General features: G+C 48.4%; 1 protein-coding gene across 5 annotated transcripts in view; it reads left to right on the plus strand.

The window, feature by feature from the left end:
* Positions 1 to 3,901: 3,901 nt before the first annotated feature.
* Positions 3,902 to 12,447, plus strand: part of TYMP (thymidine phosphorylase) — a 37,700-nt gene continuing 29,154 nt past the window's right edge. For 2 of the 5 annotated variants that reach the window (XM_061637993.1, XM_061637997.1), the window contains exon 1: positions 7,107 to 7,221. The gene's annotated coding sequence lies outside the window, so the exon portion shown is untranslated. Of the gene's footprint in view, positions 4,125 to 4,207; positions 4,355 to 4,402; positions 4,470 to 7,106; positions 7,222 to 12,447 lie in introns of those variants that run through there. The other 3 variants (XM_061637994.1, XM_061637995.1, XM_061637996.1) reach the window with 3 other exon arrangements.

Here is a 12,447-nt window from a genome sequence, read left to right on the forward strand (position 1 = left end):
TCCAGGCATCCAAAGTCGAGGGAGAGGGGGGGGGAGAAGAGAAATAGAGGCTTTCCTCTTGGATTACAGACACTGGTGCACCCTTAGTCAATTTCGCTTTCCTGCCTGCAAGGCTACTCTCTTTGAGTCTTGTCAGTTTCAACCACAGACTGCAGGTTCTCTGGGGCCCAGCTGAGCTGAAAAGCATACAGTCTGTATCTCAAATATAAGCAAAAAACCCACAGGAATTATTGGCATATAAGTGGTTTGCTAGAACGTCCCAGCCACCCGCAACCGTAGAGACTGGTGGTCTGCCTTCCTAGACATGACACATTGTTACTTGCTGTTCTGGAGAAATAAGTGGAATTGCAATCATGTGTATCTCCAAAAACGTTAAAGATAGAAAAGCATACAATCGGTTTTGCGAAATATTGCAAATACAAACAAACAAAAATACAGGAATTATAGGCATATAAGTGGTTTGCATGTTTCTTTTATCAGAGGGAACACCGCAAAGCCTGTGCTGGTCGCTTCAGCGCAGATTGACACAGCAGCACGTGGGGCTGTTTGCCCGCATTCCCTGCCTGAGCCAAGAGCGGCCACCCGTGTGGGGTGGGGCTGTTTGCTTCCCTCAGGGGCAGCGTTCCTGCTGCCGAGCCGCATAACGGTCCGGGGCTGAACCCTGCAGTGAATGAGCCCAAGGGTTAGGGGGGGTTCGCCTGGCAATAACAAGCGCTGATCCCTTGCACTGCCCACAATCCCCCTGGATGGTCAGCAGCCGGCACTGCTCCAGAGTGGTGAGCGACAAGGAACTCCATTACAGCCACTACTACCAAACCATCAGGAAATTCAAACTTTCGCGCTTGTACGTTCAAGCGCATGCACCTTGTTCTTTGTTGCAAAGGGGGAGAGGAGCATATGTCATATTTTTGCAGACCAATTGGCTGATAGGGGGGAGTGTTATGCGTGGAGGTGAGAAAAAGCGAGAAGTATGGGTCCTCTCTTTGTTTCCTGGTTATTGAAAGATTTCTCTTCAGCCCAATGATCCCCGCCCTTGTCACCTAAAGGCACCACAGGATCACCAGGTTCCCATTGCCAAGGACATGTCTGCCAAGGGAAAGTGGAAAAGAGTCCCTTTTTATACTAGAAAAAGGTGTTGTGTCCCAACTTTGTTACTGCAATACCATGAGAAGATGATTCCCCTCCACCTCTCTCCAAAACGTACATGATGATTGCATGTGTGCATGCCCCATGCACACACACCCTTTTGCAATGCATGTTTGTGTAAGCTGCTGTTGATGTACGTGCCAAGGGGCATGGCTGGCAAGAAAAGGTGGCAATTATGATGCTTCAGTGTGTAGTAGGAAAAATAAACTTTCAGAGCCAATTGTAAATTGACTGCCAAATGGACAAATGTTTATTGATAAGCAAGAACAGAATACTGATGGCAGTCAGGAAGTCTCTCTTCCTTGCCATGGATACATAGGGTTATATAGTCGCAGCAAGCAGCAAGCAGCATTTTCCATATATGGTCAGCAACGTACCTATCGGGGTGGAGTTATTCATCCATGTGATGTATACCTTCAAGTTGACATGTATCCTTTATATTCTGGCTGATACCAGTTTATCCCTCAGCAGTGCCCACTTTCATATGAAATTCTTCTGTAACCACAACTTCCCCATTTTCTTAAGAGCTAGCTGGCATGGCACAACATTTCTTCATTTCCTTCGTAGCTAAGCAAAAATGTACTTTACTGCCCTGGGCTCCTGCTGGGAGGAAGGGTGGGATATCAGTCAAATAATAATAAATATGTGGCTTTTTCTTTTTAAGCTCTACCCTTGGCCTGTTGGGCCTTTTCAAAGCATATTGGTTATTAGTCTCCTTAAAGAGGTCTGAGTCCAGCCTTCCATATAATGCATGTGTCAGGGGAGGATTCTTTCTGTGTCACTTCCAGCAGGTCATCTGGTTCCTAGGGTTGTCCTTTGGTGGTGGTGGTGGTATGTGCCACCTTGGCCCTGATGCTGGCCTTGCACGGGAAGCTTGCCAACTTCCCCAGTGGCCACTTTAGCTGCCCTTTTCAAGCAGTGGCTTGTGCAGAAACTCCACAGCCAATTTCCATGCTGTGAAAAGCTTTGCCAGCCATAATTCTGCTCATCAGGTTACTGCTAAATGCACAAGAGGAGGCCAGGCTGGGCTGTTCCTTTCCTGATCAGATGGCACCTCATTGGAAACCTGTATCAGGGAGTTCAAGGCGATTTCCAGTCACAGAAACCTCTGGCTTCGAAGGAGTGCATTGTGGAGCAGAATAAGCCAGGCAGCATTTTTTGAAGGCCAATTTTGGGTTGCCAAGGAATTGAGCTCTCTTTTGCAGCTCAGTTCTTCCCAGTCCTTGGAATGGACTGGTTTGGTTTAATGACGTTCCCTGAAATGGTTCATAAATCTCTGAACTGCACCTGAAAGTAGTTCCCATAATTGCTGAGTGAACTGAATGTGAATTAAGTTTGTTTGAGGGGTAGAGCTTTGAACGATTTCTAGTTCAAGTTCATTCTCTTATGTGTGTTTTTTACCCTTTAGAATCTTTGGGCCTTTAAGCTTCAAGATTGTAATTGTGGGGGGAAAATAAATCCATGTTCCACTGTGTGTGTGTTTTTGGTGTTCTCTTAGTCTTTACAGGTATATTTTATAGTTCAACACAACAGCCTGTAACATTCTAAATGCTGGAAAAAAAAATGGCTGACGTTTGGATGAACTTAAATTGAACTGAACATGGACTGAACTAGTTCATTTTGCAAAGGGACAAACATGAGTTCCTTTTTGGACATGTCGAACTTGAACTAGTTCCTTTCTAAAAAGAACTTTCCAAGCACCAGTTCTCTTCCCCACACTCACCCCCAAAGATCTGGATTTCAAGCTTTACCAGAGGGGTCAATTTGTGCTATGTGCCACTGAATCTGACCCAGCAAACCCCCCATGCAGTGGCAGCTGCCGGCTCTATGTCAGTGGAGGGGTGGAATCTGCTCCGGGTTTTAGTCCAGACTTTCAAGGTGCTTCAAAGTGCCACTGCCAACATGGCCTCCCCCATCATCTTACCCAGTGGGGTCTACTCTGACCAGCAGCTGCTCTCCAACATCTCGGCCAGAGAGAAGCCTTTCCCAGCCCCACTAGGAAAGCTGCTTTTAACTGGAGATGTCAAGGACTGGATCTGGGATCCTCTGCCTGGAAAACGGCCTCCACCATTTTGACCTTTGCATTCTCCTCCTGAGAAATAATTGGGCAGCAACAACCACTTCCTGTGTAATAATTGATTGGGGAGGATTAATCAATAGCCCAAACTGCTGGGGGTCAAATACCTGTGTAAGGGTTGAGAAAACAGAGTCAGGCTGGGCACGTAACCCTTCCTTTGTAAGCGGCTGATGGCAGAAAGGTGGCACAGTGGGTTGGCTGCACAGAAGGAGAGAGGAGTAGTTGGTGCTGCAGCCTGCATAGTAAACCGCCTTTGCAAGCAGTCCCAGCTGCAACCTCCATCCTGGTTCAGTCGCTGGCCAGCTTGGGGAGGGGCACAGGGGGGAGGCTGGAGATAAGAGAGCTACCGTGGGCCCCAGAAGCTCCTGCCTTCTCCGCTCCTTCCAGATTGACAGAGCACTTTTGGCTGTTGCAGACTTAAAGCAATATCCTCTCCTTCCAATGAACTTTGTGACACCCTCCCCCCCCCTCTCTCCCAAGGAGTGGTTATCTCACTGAGGACTTGTATTGCCTGAGGTTAACCTCTGGGAGAATCTACACTCCTGTTGAACTTAGCCAGGAAAGGCCATGCTACAAACTGGCACCATCCCAAGTGAAATGAAATGCAACCAGTGTGCCAGTGGGTGTGGCATGGACAATGACCTTTTGGCACTCCCTTGTCTGATTCCAAAATGTCATTTGGATTATTACCAGGGCTTGAAGCTCATCCTTTCCAGATGGCAACTTTTGTGGCACAAGGAGAAGCCAGGAGGAAACCCGCCCCAAAGTGGCTGAGCTGACAGGCCTGGCCAAGAGCGACTTAAAGGCCTTCACCCACCTGGGCTGTGTGGAGCATGCGAGGGTTGAACTGCTGTTCAGACAAGCGGGGCTTGTTGGATCAACAGCAAAGGCAGAGGGAGAGGTGAGCCAAGGGCGCACAGACTTTGAGCTGCCACTGAAATAAATGGGGCATGTCGGGTCAAGGGCAAAGGGTAGTCTGTTCAGGAGCTGTCTGGGCCTGGGTTAAAGAGAAGGAACTCTAGGAAGAGAGCCTTGGGGGCAGCGTGGGGAGGCGTGAAACTGTTCATCCACACTTGGCAGTGCCTGGACAGCAGACTGCACAGGCCCACAGTTCACCCGGCCACAGTTTTGGTGAGCTGCATTGGATTTCTTTGTTGTTGTTACGTGCCTTCAAGTTGATTACGGTGACCCTATGAATCAGCGACCTCCCAAGAGCGTCGGTCATGGACCATCCTGTTCAGATCTTGTAAGTTCAGGTCTGTGGCTTCCTTGATGGAATCAACCCATCTCTTGTTTGGCCTTCCTCTTTTTCTACTTCCCTTCTGTTTTTCCCAGCATTATTGTCTTTTCTAGTGAATCAGGTCTTCTCATGATGTGTCCAAAGTATGATAACCTCAGTTTCATCATTTTAGCTTCTAGTGATAGTTCTGGTAGAATTTGTTCGCAAAGCGCAAAGCTCTCCTCCAACACCACATTTCAAATGCGTTGATTTTTCTCTTACCCGCTTTTTTCACTGTCCAACTTTCACATCCATACATAGAGATCAGAAATACCATGGTCTGAATGATCCTAACTTTAGTGTTCAGTGATACATCTTTGCATTTGAGGACCTTTTCTAGTTCTCTCACAGCTGCCCCCCACCCCACCCCAGTCCTAGCCTTTTTCTGATTTCTTGACTATTGTCTCCATTTTGGTTAATGACTGTGCCAAAATGGAAGTGGACTGCCTTCAAGTTGATTCTGACTTATGGCAATCCTACGAATAGGGTTTTCATTAAATTAAAAACAGTTGTTATGTGCCTTCAAGTCGATTATGACTTATGGCGACCCTATGAATGAACAACCTCCAGTATCATCTGTCATGAACCACCCTGTTCAGATCTTGTAAGTTCAGGTCTGTGGCTTCCTTTATGGAATCAATCCATCTCTTGTTTGGCCTTCCTCTTTTTCTACTCCCATCTGTTTTTCCCAGCATTATTGTCTTTTCCTCAGTTTTCATCTACACATATGAATCAGCACAAGCAAGTGTGTGCAGGTCAGTGTTCTCTTTCTGTCTCTTTTTTGGGTGAGGTATTTTCTTTTTGTTTTTTCTTTTTGGCAATGCCTTGAGGTGCCTGAACATGCAACCACTTCTGTGCTGGATCCTTGCCCTTCTTGGCTAATAAAAGCTAGCAGGGATGGAACAGCCGGCTGGGCCAGGGAGGTGATTAATGCCTCTCTGCGAGAGGGGGTGGTCCCTGGCTGCCTGAAAGAGGCAGTAGTGAGACCACTCCTGAAGACCCCTCCCTGGACCCAGAAAATCTTAATAACTATAGGCCGGTAGCAAATGTTCCATTCCTGGGCAAGGTCCATGAACGAGTGGTTGCAGGCCAGCTCCAGACACTCTTGGATGAGACTGATTATCTGGATCCATTTCAGTTGGGTTTCTGGCCTGGTTTTGGCATGGAAACATCCTTAGTCACCCTGTATGATGACCTTTGTTGGGAGAGAGACAGGGGGAGTGTGACTCTGTTGATTCTCCTTGATCTCTCAGCAGCTTTCGATACCATCGACCATGGTATCCTTCTGGGGAGACTGGCTGAGTTGGGAGTGGGAAGGACTGCATGGCGGTGGTTCAGCTCCCACTTGGCAGGTCGGCTCCAGAAGGTGGTGCTTGGGGAACATTGTTTGGCACCCTGGACTCTCCAATATGGGGTTCCGCAGGGGTCAGTTCTGTCCCACATGCTGTTCAACATCTACATGAAACCATTGGGTGTGGTCATCCGGAGGTTTGGAGTGAGTTGCCATCAGTATGCTGATGACACGCAGCTCTATTTCTCCTTTTCATCTTCTTCAGGTGAGGCTGTCAATGTGCTGAACCGGTGCCTGGCTGCGACAATGGACTGGATGAGGGCTAATAAACTGAGGCTCAATCCAGACAAGACTGAGATGCTGTTAGTGGGTGGTTCTTCTCACCAGATGGTGGATGTCCAACCTGTTCTGGATGAGGTTGCACTCCCCCTGAAGGAGCAGGTTCGTAGCTTGGGGGCTCTCCTACAACCATCTCTGTCACTTGAGGCTCAGGTAGCCTCAGTGGCACGGAGTGCCTTCTACCAACTTCGGTTGGTGGCCCAACTACGTCCCTATCAGAACAGGGATAACCTGGCTTCAGTTGTCCATGCTCTGGTAACCTCCAAATTAGATTACTGCAATGAACTCTATGTGGGGCTGCCTTTGAAGACGGTTCGGAAACTGCAGCTTGTGCAAAATACAGCGGCCAGATTTGTAACAGGGACCAGACGGTCTGAACATATAAAACCAATTCTGGCCCGCTTGCATTGGCTGCCTGTATGTTTCCGAGCTCGATTCAAGGTGCTGGTTTTGACCTATAAAGCCTTACACAGTTTGGGACCACAATACCTAATGGTACGCCTCTCCCGATACAAACCAACCTGTACACTACGTTCAAGATCAAAGGCTCTCCTCCGGGTGCCTACTCCAAGGGAAGCTCGGAGGGTGGCAACAAGGGAGAGGGCCTTCTCAGTGGTGGCCCCCAAATTATGGAATGATCTCATTGATGAGGTGTGCCTGGCGCCAACACTGTTATCTTTTTGGCTCCAGGTCAAGACTTTTCTCTTCTCCCAGGCATTTTAGCATGTGTTTTAAATTGTTTTTATATTGTTTTAAATTTTAAAATTGTGTTTTAAATTGTTTTTAAAGTATGTGTTTTAAATTGTGTATTTGTTTTAATGTTTTTGATTGCTGTAAACTGCCCAGAGAGCTTCGGCTATGGGGCAGTATACAAGTGCAATAAATAAATAAATAAATGCCTAAGTGCCCTCCCTTAGGAGGAAGGAGGGGGGCACAGGGAATAAACAAACAGCAGGGACTGAGGGCAGCAGCGTTCTGGTCTTCTTTACAGCAGGATTTGGGACAGCTCATGGTCAACTCACCTGAGCAGGAGGAGGAGGCTTGAGTTTTGCAGGCAAATATCCTGAATATGGAGCCCAGACAAGTGTGGTAAGAGAAGGCCAAGTTTGGTGGTGGGGCAGCAACTAGGTCTGGGGAGGGGCAGTTGCAGCTGGTGGCTCCATGTGCACCTTGGACAGCTCCTTGAAAGTTCAGACTAAAACCCTGAGCGGATTCCACTGCCCCACTGACAGGAACCACCAGGGGCTGGTGAGAGGGGGCAAGGCCTCAAGCAATTTTTCATACTCATAGCCTGCACAAATCAAATGTATATCCTATGCTCCCCAAAATCCCCACCCCTCCAACGTGTTGAATTTTGGGGGGGAGGATTAGAAAAACAGAGTGTAAAGTCAGTGGTGTCACTAGGATTGGTGTCACCCAGTGTGGGAGGGAGGGAGGGAGGGGCATGGTTGCCAGGCGACAAGGAGTGCTCTTCCTCCCTCCCTCCCTGCCCCCCCACTCTTTTAATCTCTGTCACACAGACCTACCCGGGTGGGCCAGTGCGGGTATCCCTTCATCTTGGTGAAGACAAGGTCTCCGGCCTTGAAGCTGTGCAGCATCTCGGCAGGTGGCAAGTGGCGAGCAGGCCCCAGCCAGGCCTCAGGCTTCACCAGGCAACCGGGAGGGGGTGTGGATGCCAGCCTCTCAAGGGGAGGGAAGTGAGGCCGAAGGTAAAATGGGAGGGCGCAGCTGATTGGCCCCGCAGACTGCCTCTCCTCTGGGGGCGGGCCCTCGTGGCTTATTGGCTGGGGGTGGGGGGTCGCTTATCTCTCTCTCTCTCCCCCTCTCTGGCGTGCCCTTTGTCGTTGCTGCTGCTGCTTCCCTGGGCCCCTGCAACTGCCCCGCTTCCTGGTGCCTAGGGGTGGGGTGGCTGTGGGTGTCACCCCCTCAGATGGTGTCACCCGGTGTGGTCCGCACCTCCCGCACCCCCCTAGTGACACCACTGTGTAAAGTACTTGATTTGGCAGGTTGACTTTTTGTTTTTTAAGTGCCTCCCAAAGTGGAATTCTAAGAATTAAATTTCAGATTGGGGGTGGGTGAGAATGGCTTTGGATTCAAAGAAACAGTTTTAGAAAACTAAAATATCCCCACAAAAAGTCTCCAACATGTTAGTACAAATATCTTCTAATAAACACACTTTGGTATGCAGTTTTGACTGCTGTACACATTTTGCAAGCCATTCGTCATCATATAATGCATTTTTGCACGTTACTTTCTTATACTGTTCAGAAAGTGTGAATTTGATAGCTTTGGCTTGAAATGTGAACTGAACTGGATTTTTTGCCCATTGCTACTCTAGAATTACAGTGCAAGGCAGCATGAATCAGTAGGCCAGGATGGGGAACTAATGATGGCTCCCTAAAATGGGATATTAGCCAGGAGTCTGACAAGATGAGTGTAAGATTTTGTTACTGATGAAAAGCACAGCTACATGTGCAAAACCTAGTAGGACTGGCAACTAAAGGGTCCGTTCTACAAAGGAGGCAACCTGTGGGAAGTGAAGAGTGGGAAGGGGTGTGGTTGTGTTGACCAAATAGAGGAAAATGGAAATGGCCTGCCTTCAAGTCGATCCCAACTTATGGTGACCCTATGAATAGGGATTTCATGGTAAGCGGTATTCAGAGGGGGTTTCCCATTGCCTCCCTCTGAGACTAGTCCTCCCCAGCTGGCTCGGGCCTGCTCACCTTGCCACAGCTGCACAAGCCAGCCCCTTCCTTGTCCGCAACTGCCAGCTGGGGGGCAACTTGGGACTCTGCAGCTTGCCCACGGCTGCACAGGTGGCAGGGCACGTAACCCCTGAGCCACTCCCTGTGGGGTGATCTTTAGCTGGCCTTGACACCCAGGAGACATGAGTGGGGATTTGGACTCACAGACTCTGGACTCCTAGCCAGGCTCTCCTCCCCACTGTGCTAGCCAAATAATAGAGGAGGGCTAAAGGAGACTTCCAGGCAAGTGGGAGGATAAATCAAGAGGGGGAGAAGATAGGAAATGCAAATTCTGTGCACCTTTGGGTGCATGGGGAACTTGCTTAGGACAGGGATGAAAGATTGAGAAAGAGGAGGAACTGGAGAGAGGGAGAGAGTATTGAAGCACAGTATTGCTTATCCCTTTGCTGGAGTTCTGGGGTGGTTCTGTATGAGCTGAGATGACCCATCTGTTTCCCAACAAGCACTTATAATAATATTGACATAAGTCAGCAGGTGGAACATTTCCTGGGCTCTCTTTGCTGATTTCTCTCTGCCAGGTATGCTTTCAAAGGGATAAGAGCTCTGCCTGGGACTGATTGGGAAGCTTAAGCAAGGGGCAGCAACCCCTCAGACCTATTGGGAGGTCTCAGTGTGGGTGGGTGGGGGCTGCAGTATGTACATGCTTTGCAACTGGGGTACCCAAAAGCATCTGGCTGACAGTGGTTGGAAACAGGATATCAGGTTAGATGGACCTTTGGTCTGATCTAGCAGGATGGTCCTTACATAAAATAATCCTGAGGGTGGGTGAGGAATATTTTCCACTATATGAGAAAAGGGGGAAAGTGCAGGGATACCAACATTAAAAGCTCTTCCCTGCAGAGAACAGAAGCTGACCAATTACAGGGCAATTAATAAGCAAATCATCACTCCTACTCACCCACTGCTCTGAACAGGAAAAAATGAAATGAGCTGAACCTGCAAGCAGGAAGCTTTTAATTAACATAGAAACAGACCTTTGCTGAATTGGATCAACTTGTGAATAGACCAATATATAAGGCTCTTGGCTATGGGGGAAAGCATTGCTTGATCATAACTATCCTATGCTACATGGTGCCATAGTTTTAATTCTACTTCCAGTAATTGCACAAAAGCAATGTCTGAGTGCACTGAGGTCCTCTAGTGCAGAAAGAAACAACCCAGGGACCAATGGTTAAAGCTTCTGGGCCAAGTTCCAGGTGTTGGTTTGGGTGTATACTATTCAGCTTGGGACCAGGATACCTGAAAGACTGTCTCACCCCTTACATACCCAGTCAATCACTGCGTTTTGCAGGGAAGGGCCTCCGGCAGATACCATCTCATGAGGAGATCCATTGTGCACAACATAGAAAGAGGATCTTGAATATTGCAGCGCCTACCCTGTGGAATCCCCTCCCCTTCAATATTAGACAGGCGCCATCTCTGTTATCTTTTTGGCGCCTGCTGAAGACCTTCCTCTTTCAACAAGCTTTTAAAGCAATGTTAGAATTATTATTAAATATATATTTTTAGAAATATATGTTTATTAAGATGCTTTGTTTTTATGATTTTTAAAGATGTTTTGTTTTTATGAAATGTGTTGTTTTTAACATTGATATATGTTTGGGGGTTTTTTTTTTTTTTTTTAATTACATTTTTAGACCGCCCTATAGCAATAAGCTCCCAGGGCGGTGTACAGCATGATAAAACAGGTTAAAATACAAAAACACAATAAAACATAATTAAAAATTTTCAATTTTAAATTCAAATTTTAAAAATTTTAAAATGCCTGGGCGAAGAGGTAGGTCTTTACCTGGCGCCGAAAAGATAGCAAAGAAGGCGCCAGGCGTATCTCATCAGGGAGGGCGTTCCATAGTTCGGGGGCCACCACTGAGAAGGCCCTAGCTCTAGTTATCGTTCTCCGTGCCTCCCTATGCGTTGGGACACGGAGAAGGGCCTTCGACGTCGAGCGCAGCGACCAGGTAGGTACATAGCGGGAGAGGCGTTCCGCCAGGTATTGCGGTCCGATGCCGTTAAGGGCTTTATAGGTAAGAACCAACACTTTGAATCTGGCCCGGAAACATATTGGTAGCCAGTGCAGCTGGGCCAGGACAGGTGTTATATGATCAAATTTTTTTGTCCCAGTAAGAACTCTGGCCGCAGCATTCTGCACCAGCTGAAGTTTCCGAACCGTCTTCAGAGGTAACCCTACGTAGAGTGCATTACAGTAGTCCAATCTAGAGGTTACCAGAGCATGGATAACTGTGGCGAGGTTCTCCCTCTCCAGATAGGGTCGTAGTTGGGCTACCAGCCGAAGCTGGTAGAACGCATTCCGTGCCACCGAGGCTACTTGAGCCTCCAGTGACAAGAGCGGATCTAATAAGACCCCCAAACTACGGACCTGCTCCTTTAGGGGGAGTGTAACCCCATCTAGGGCAGGTCGGACATCAACCATCTGGGCAGAGAGCCCCCCCACCAACAGCATCTCAGTCTTGTCAGGATTGAGTCTCAGTTTATTAGCTCTCATCCAGTCCATTATCGCGGCCAGGCAGTGGTTTAGTACATTAACAGCCTCACCTGAAGAAGATGAAAAGGAGAAGTAGAGCTGCGTATCATTAGCATATTGCTGGAAACGCACTCCAAATCTCCTAATGACCTCGCCCAGCGGCTTCATATAGATATTAAAGAGCATGGGGGACAGAACTGAACCCTGTGGGACCCCATATTGGAGTATCCAGGGGTTCGAGTAATGCTCCCCAAGCACCAGCTTCTGGAGACGATTCTCGAGGAAGGAGCACAGCCACCGCCAAGCAGTGCCTCCAACTCCTAAGTCCGCAAGACGTCCCAGAAGGATACCATGGTCGATGGTATCAAAAGCCGCTGAGAGATCAAGGAGAACCAACAGAGTTACACTCCCTCTGTCTTTCTCCCGACAGAGGTCATCATACAGGGCGACCAAGGCTGTTTCTGTACCAAACCCCGGCCGAAAGCCCGATTGACATGGATCCAGATAATCAGTTTCATCCAAGAGAGCCTGGAGCTGGTGAGCGACCACACGCTCTAAAACCTTGCCCAGGAACGGAACATTTGCTACCGGTCTATAGTTGTCAAGATTTTCAGGGTCCAAGGAGGTTTTCTTTAGGAGCGGTCTCACCACCGCCTGTTTCAGGCAGGGTGGTACCACTCCCTCTCGTAAAGAGGCATTGATCACCTCCTTGGCCCATCCGGCTGTTCCGTTCCTGCTAGCTTTTATTAGCCATGAGGGGCAAGGATCCAGAGCAGAAGTGGTCGCCCGCACCTGTCCAAGCACCTTGTCCATGTCCTCGAGCTGAACCAACTGAAATTCATCCAATAAAACAGGACAGGACTGTGCTCTGGACACCTCATTAGGCTCAACTGCTACAATATTGGAGTCAAGGTCCCGGCGGATGTTTGCGATCTTATCTTGGAAGTGTCTCGCAAACTCATTACAGCGGGCTATTGATGGTATTATTGCGTTCTGAGGACCAGAGTGTAAAAGTCCCCGAACAACCTTATAAAGTTCCGCTGGGCGGTTAGAAGATGACTGAATGGA

The sequence above is a fragment of the Rhineura floridana genome, chromosome 8, assembly GCF_030035675.1.
Source record: "Rhineura floridana isolate rRhiFlo1 chromosome 8, rRhiFlo1.hap2, whole genome shotgun sequence".
In the NCBI taxonomy this organism is placed as follows: Eukaryota; Metazoa; Chordata; class Lepidosauria; order Squamata; family Rhineuridae; genus Rhineura; species Rhineura floridana.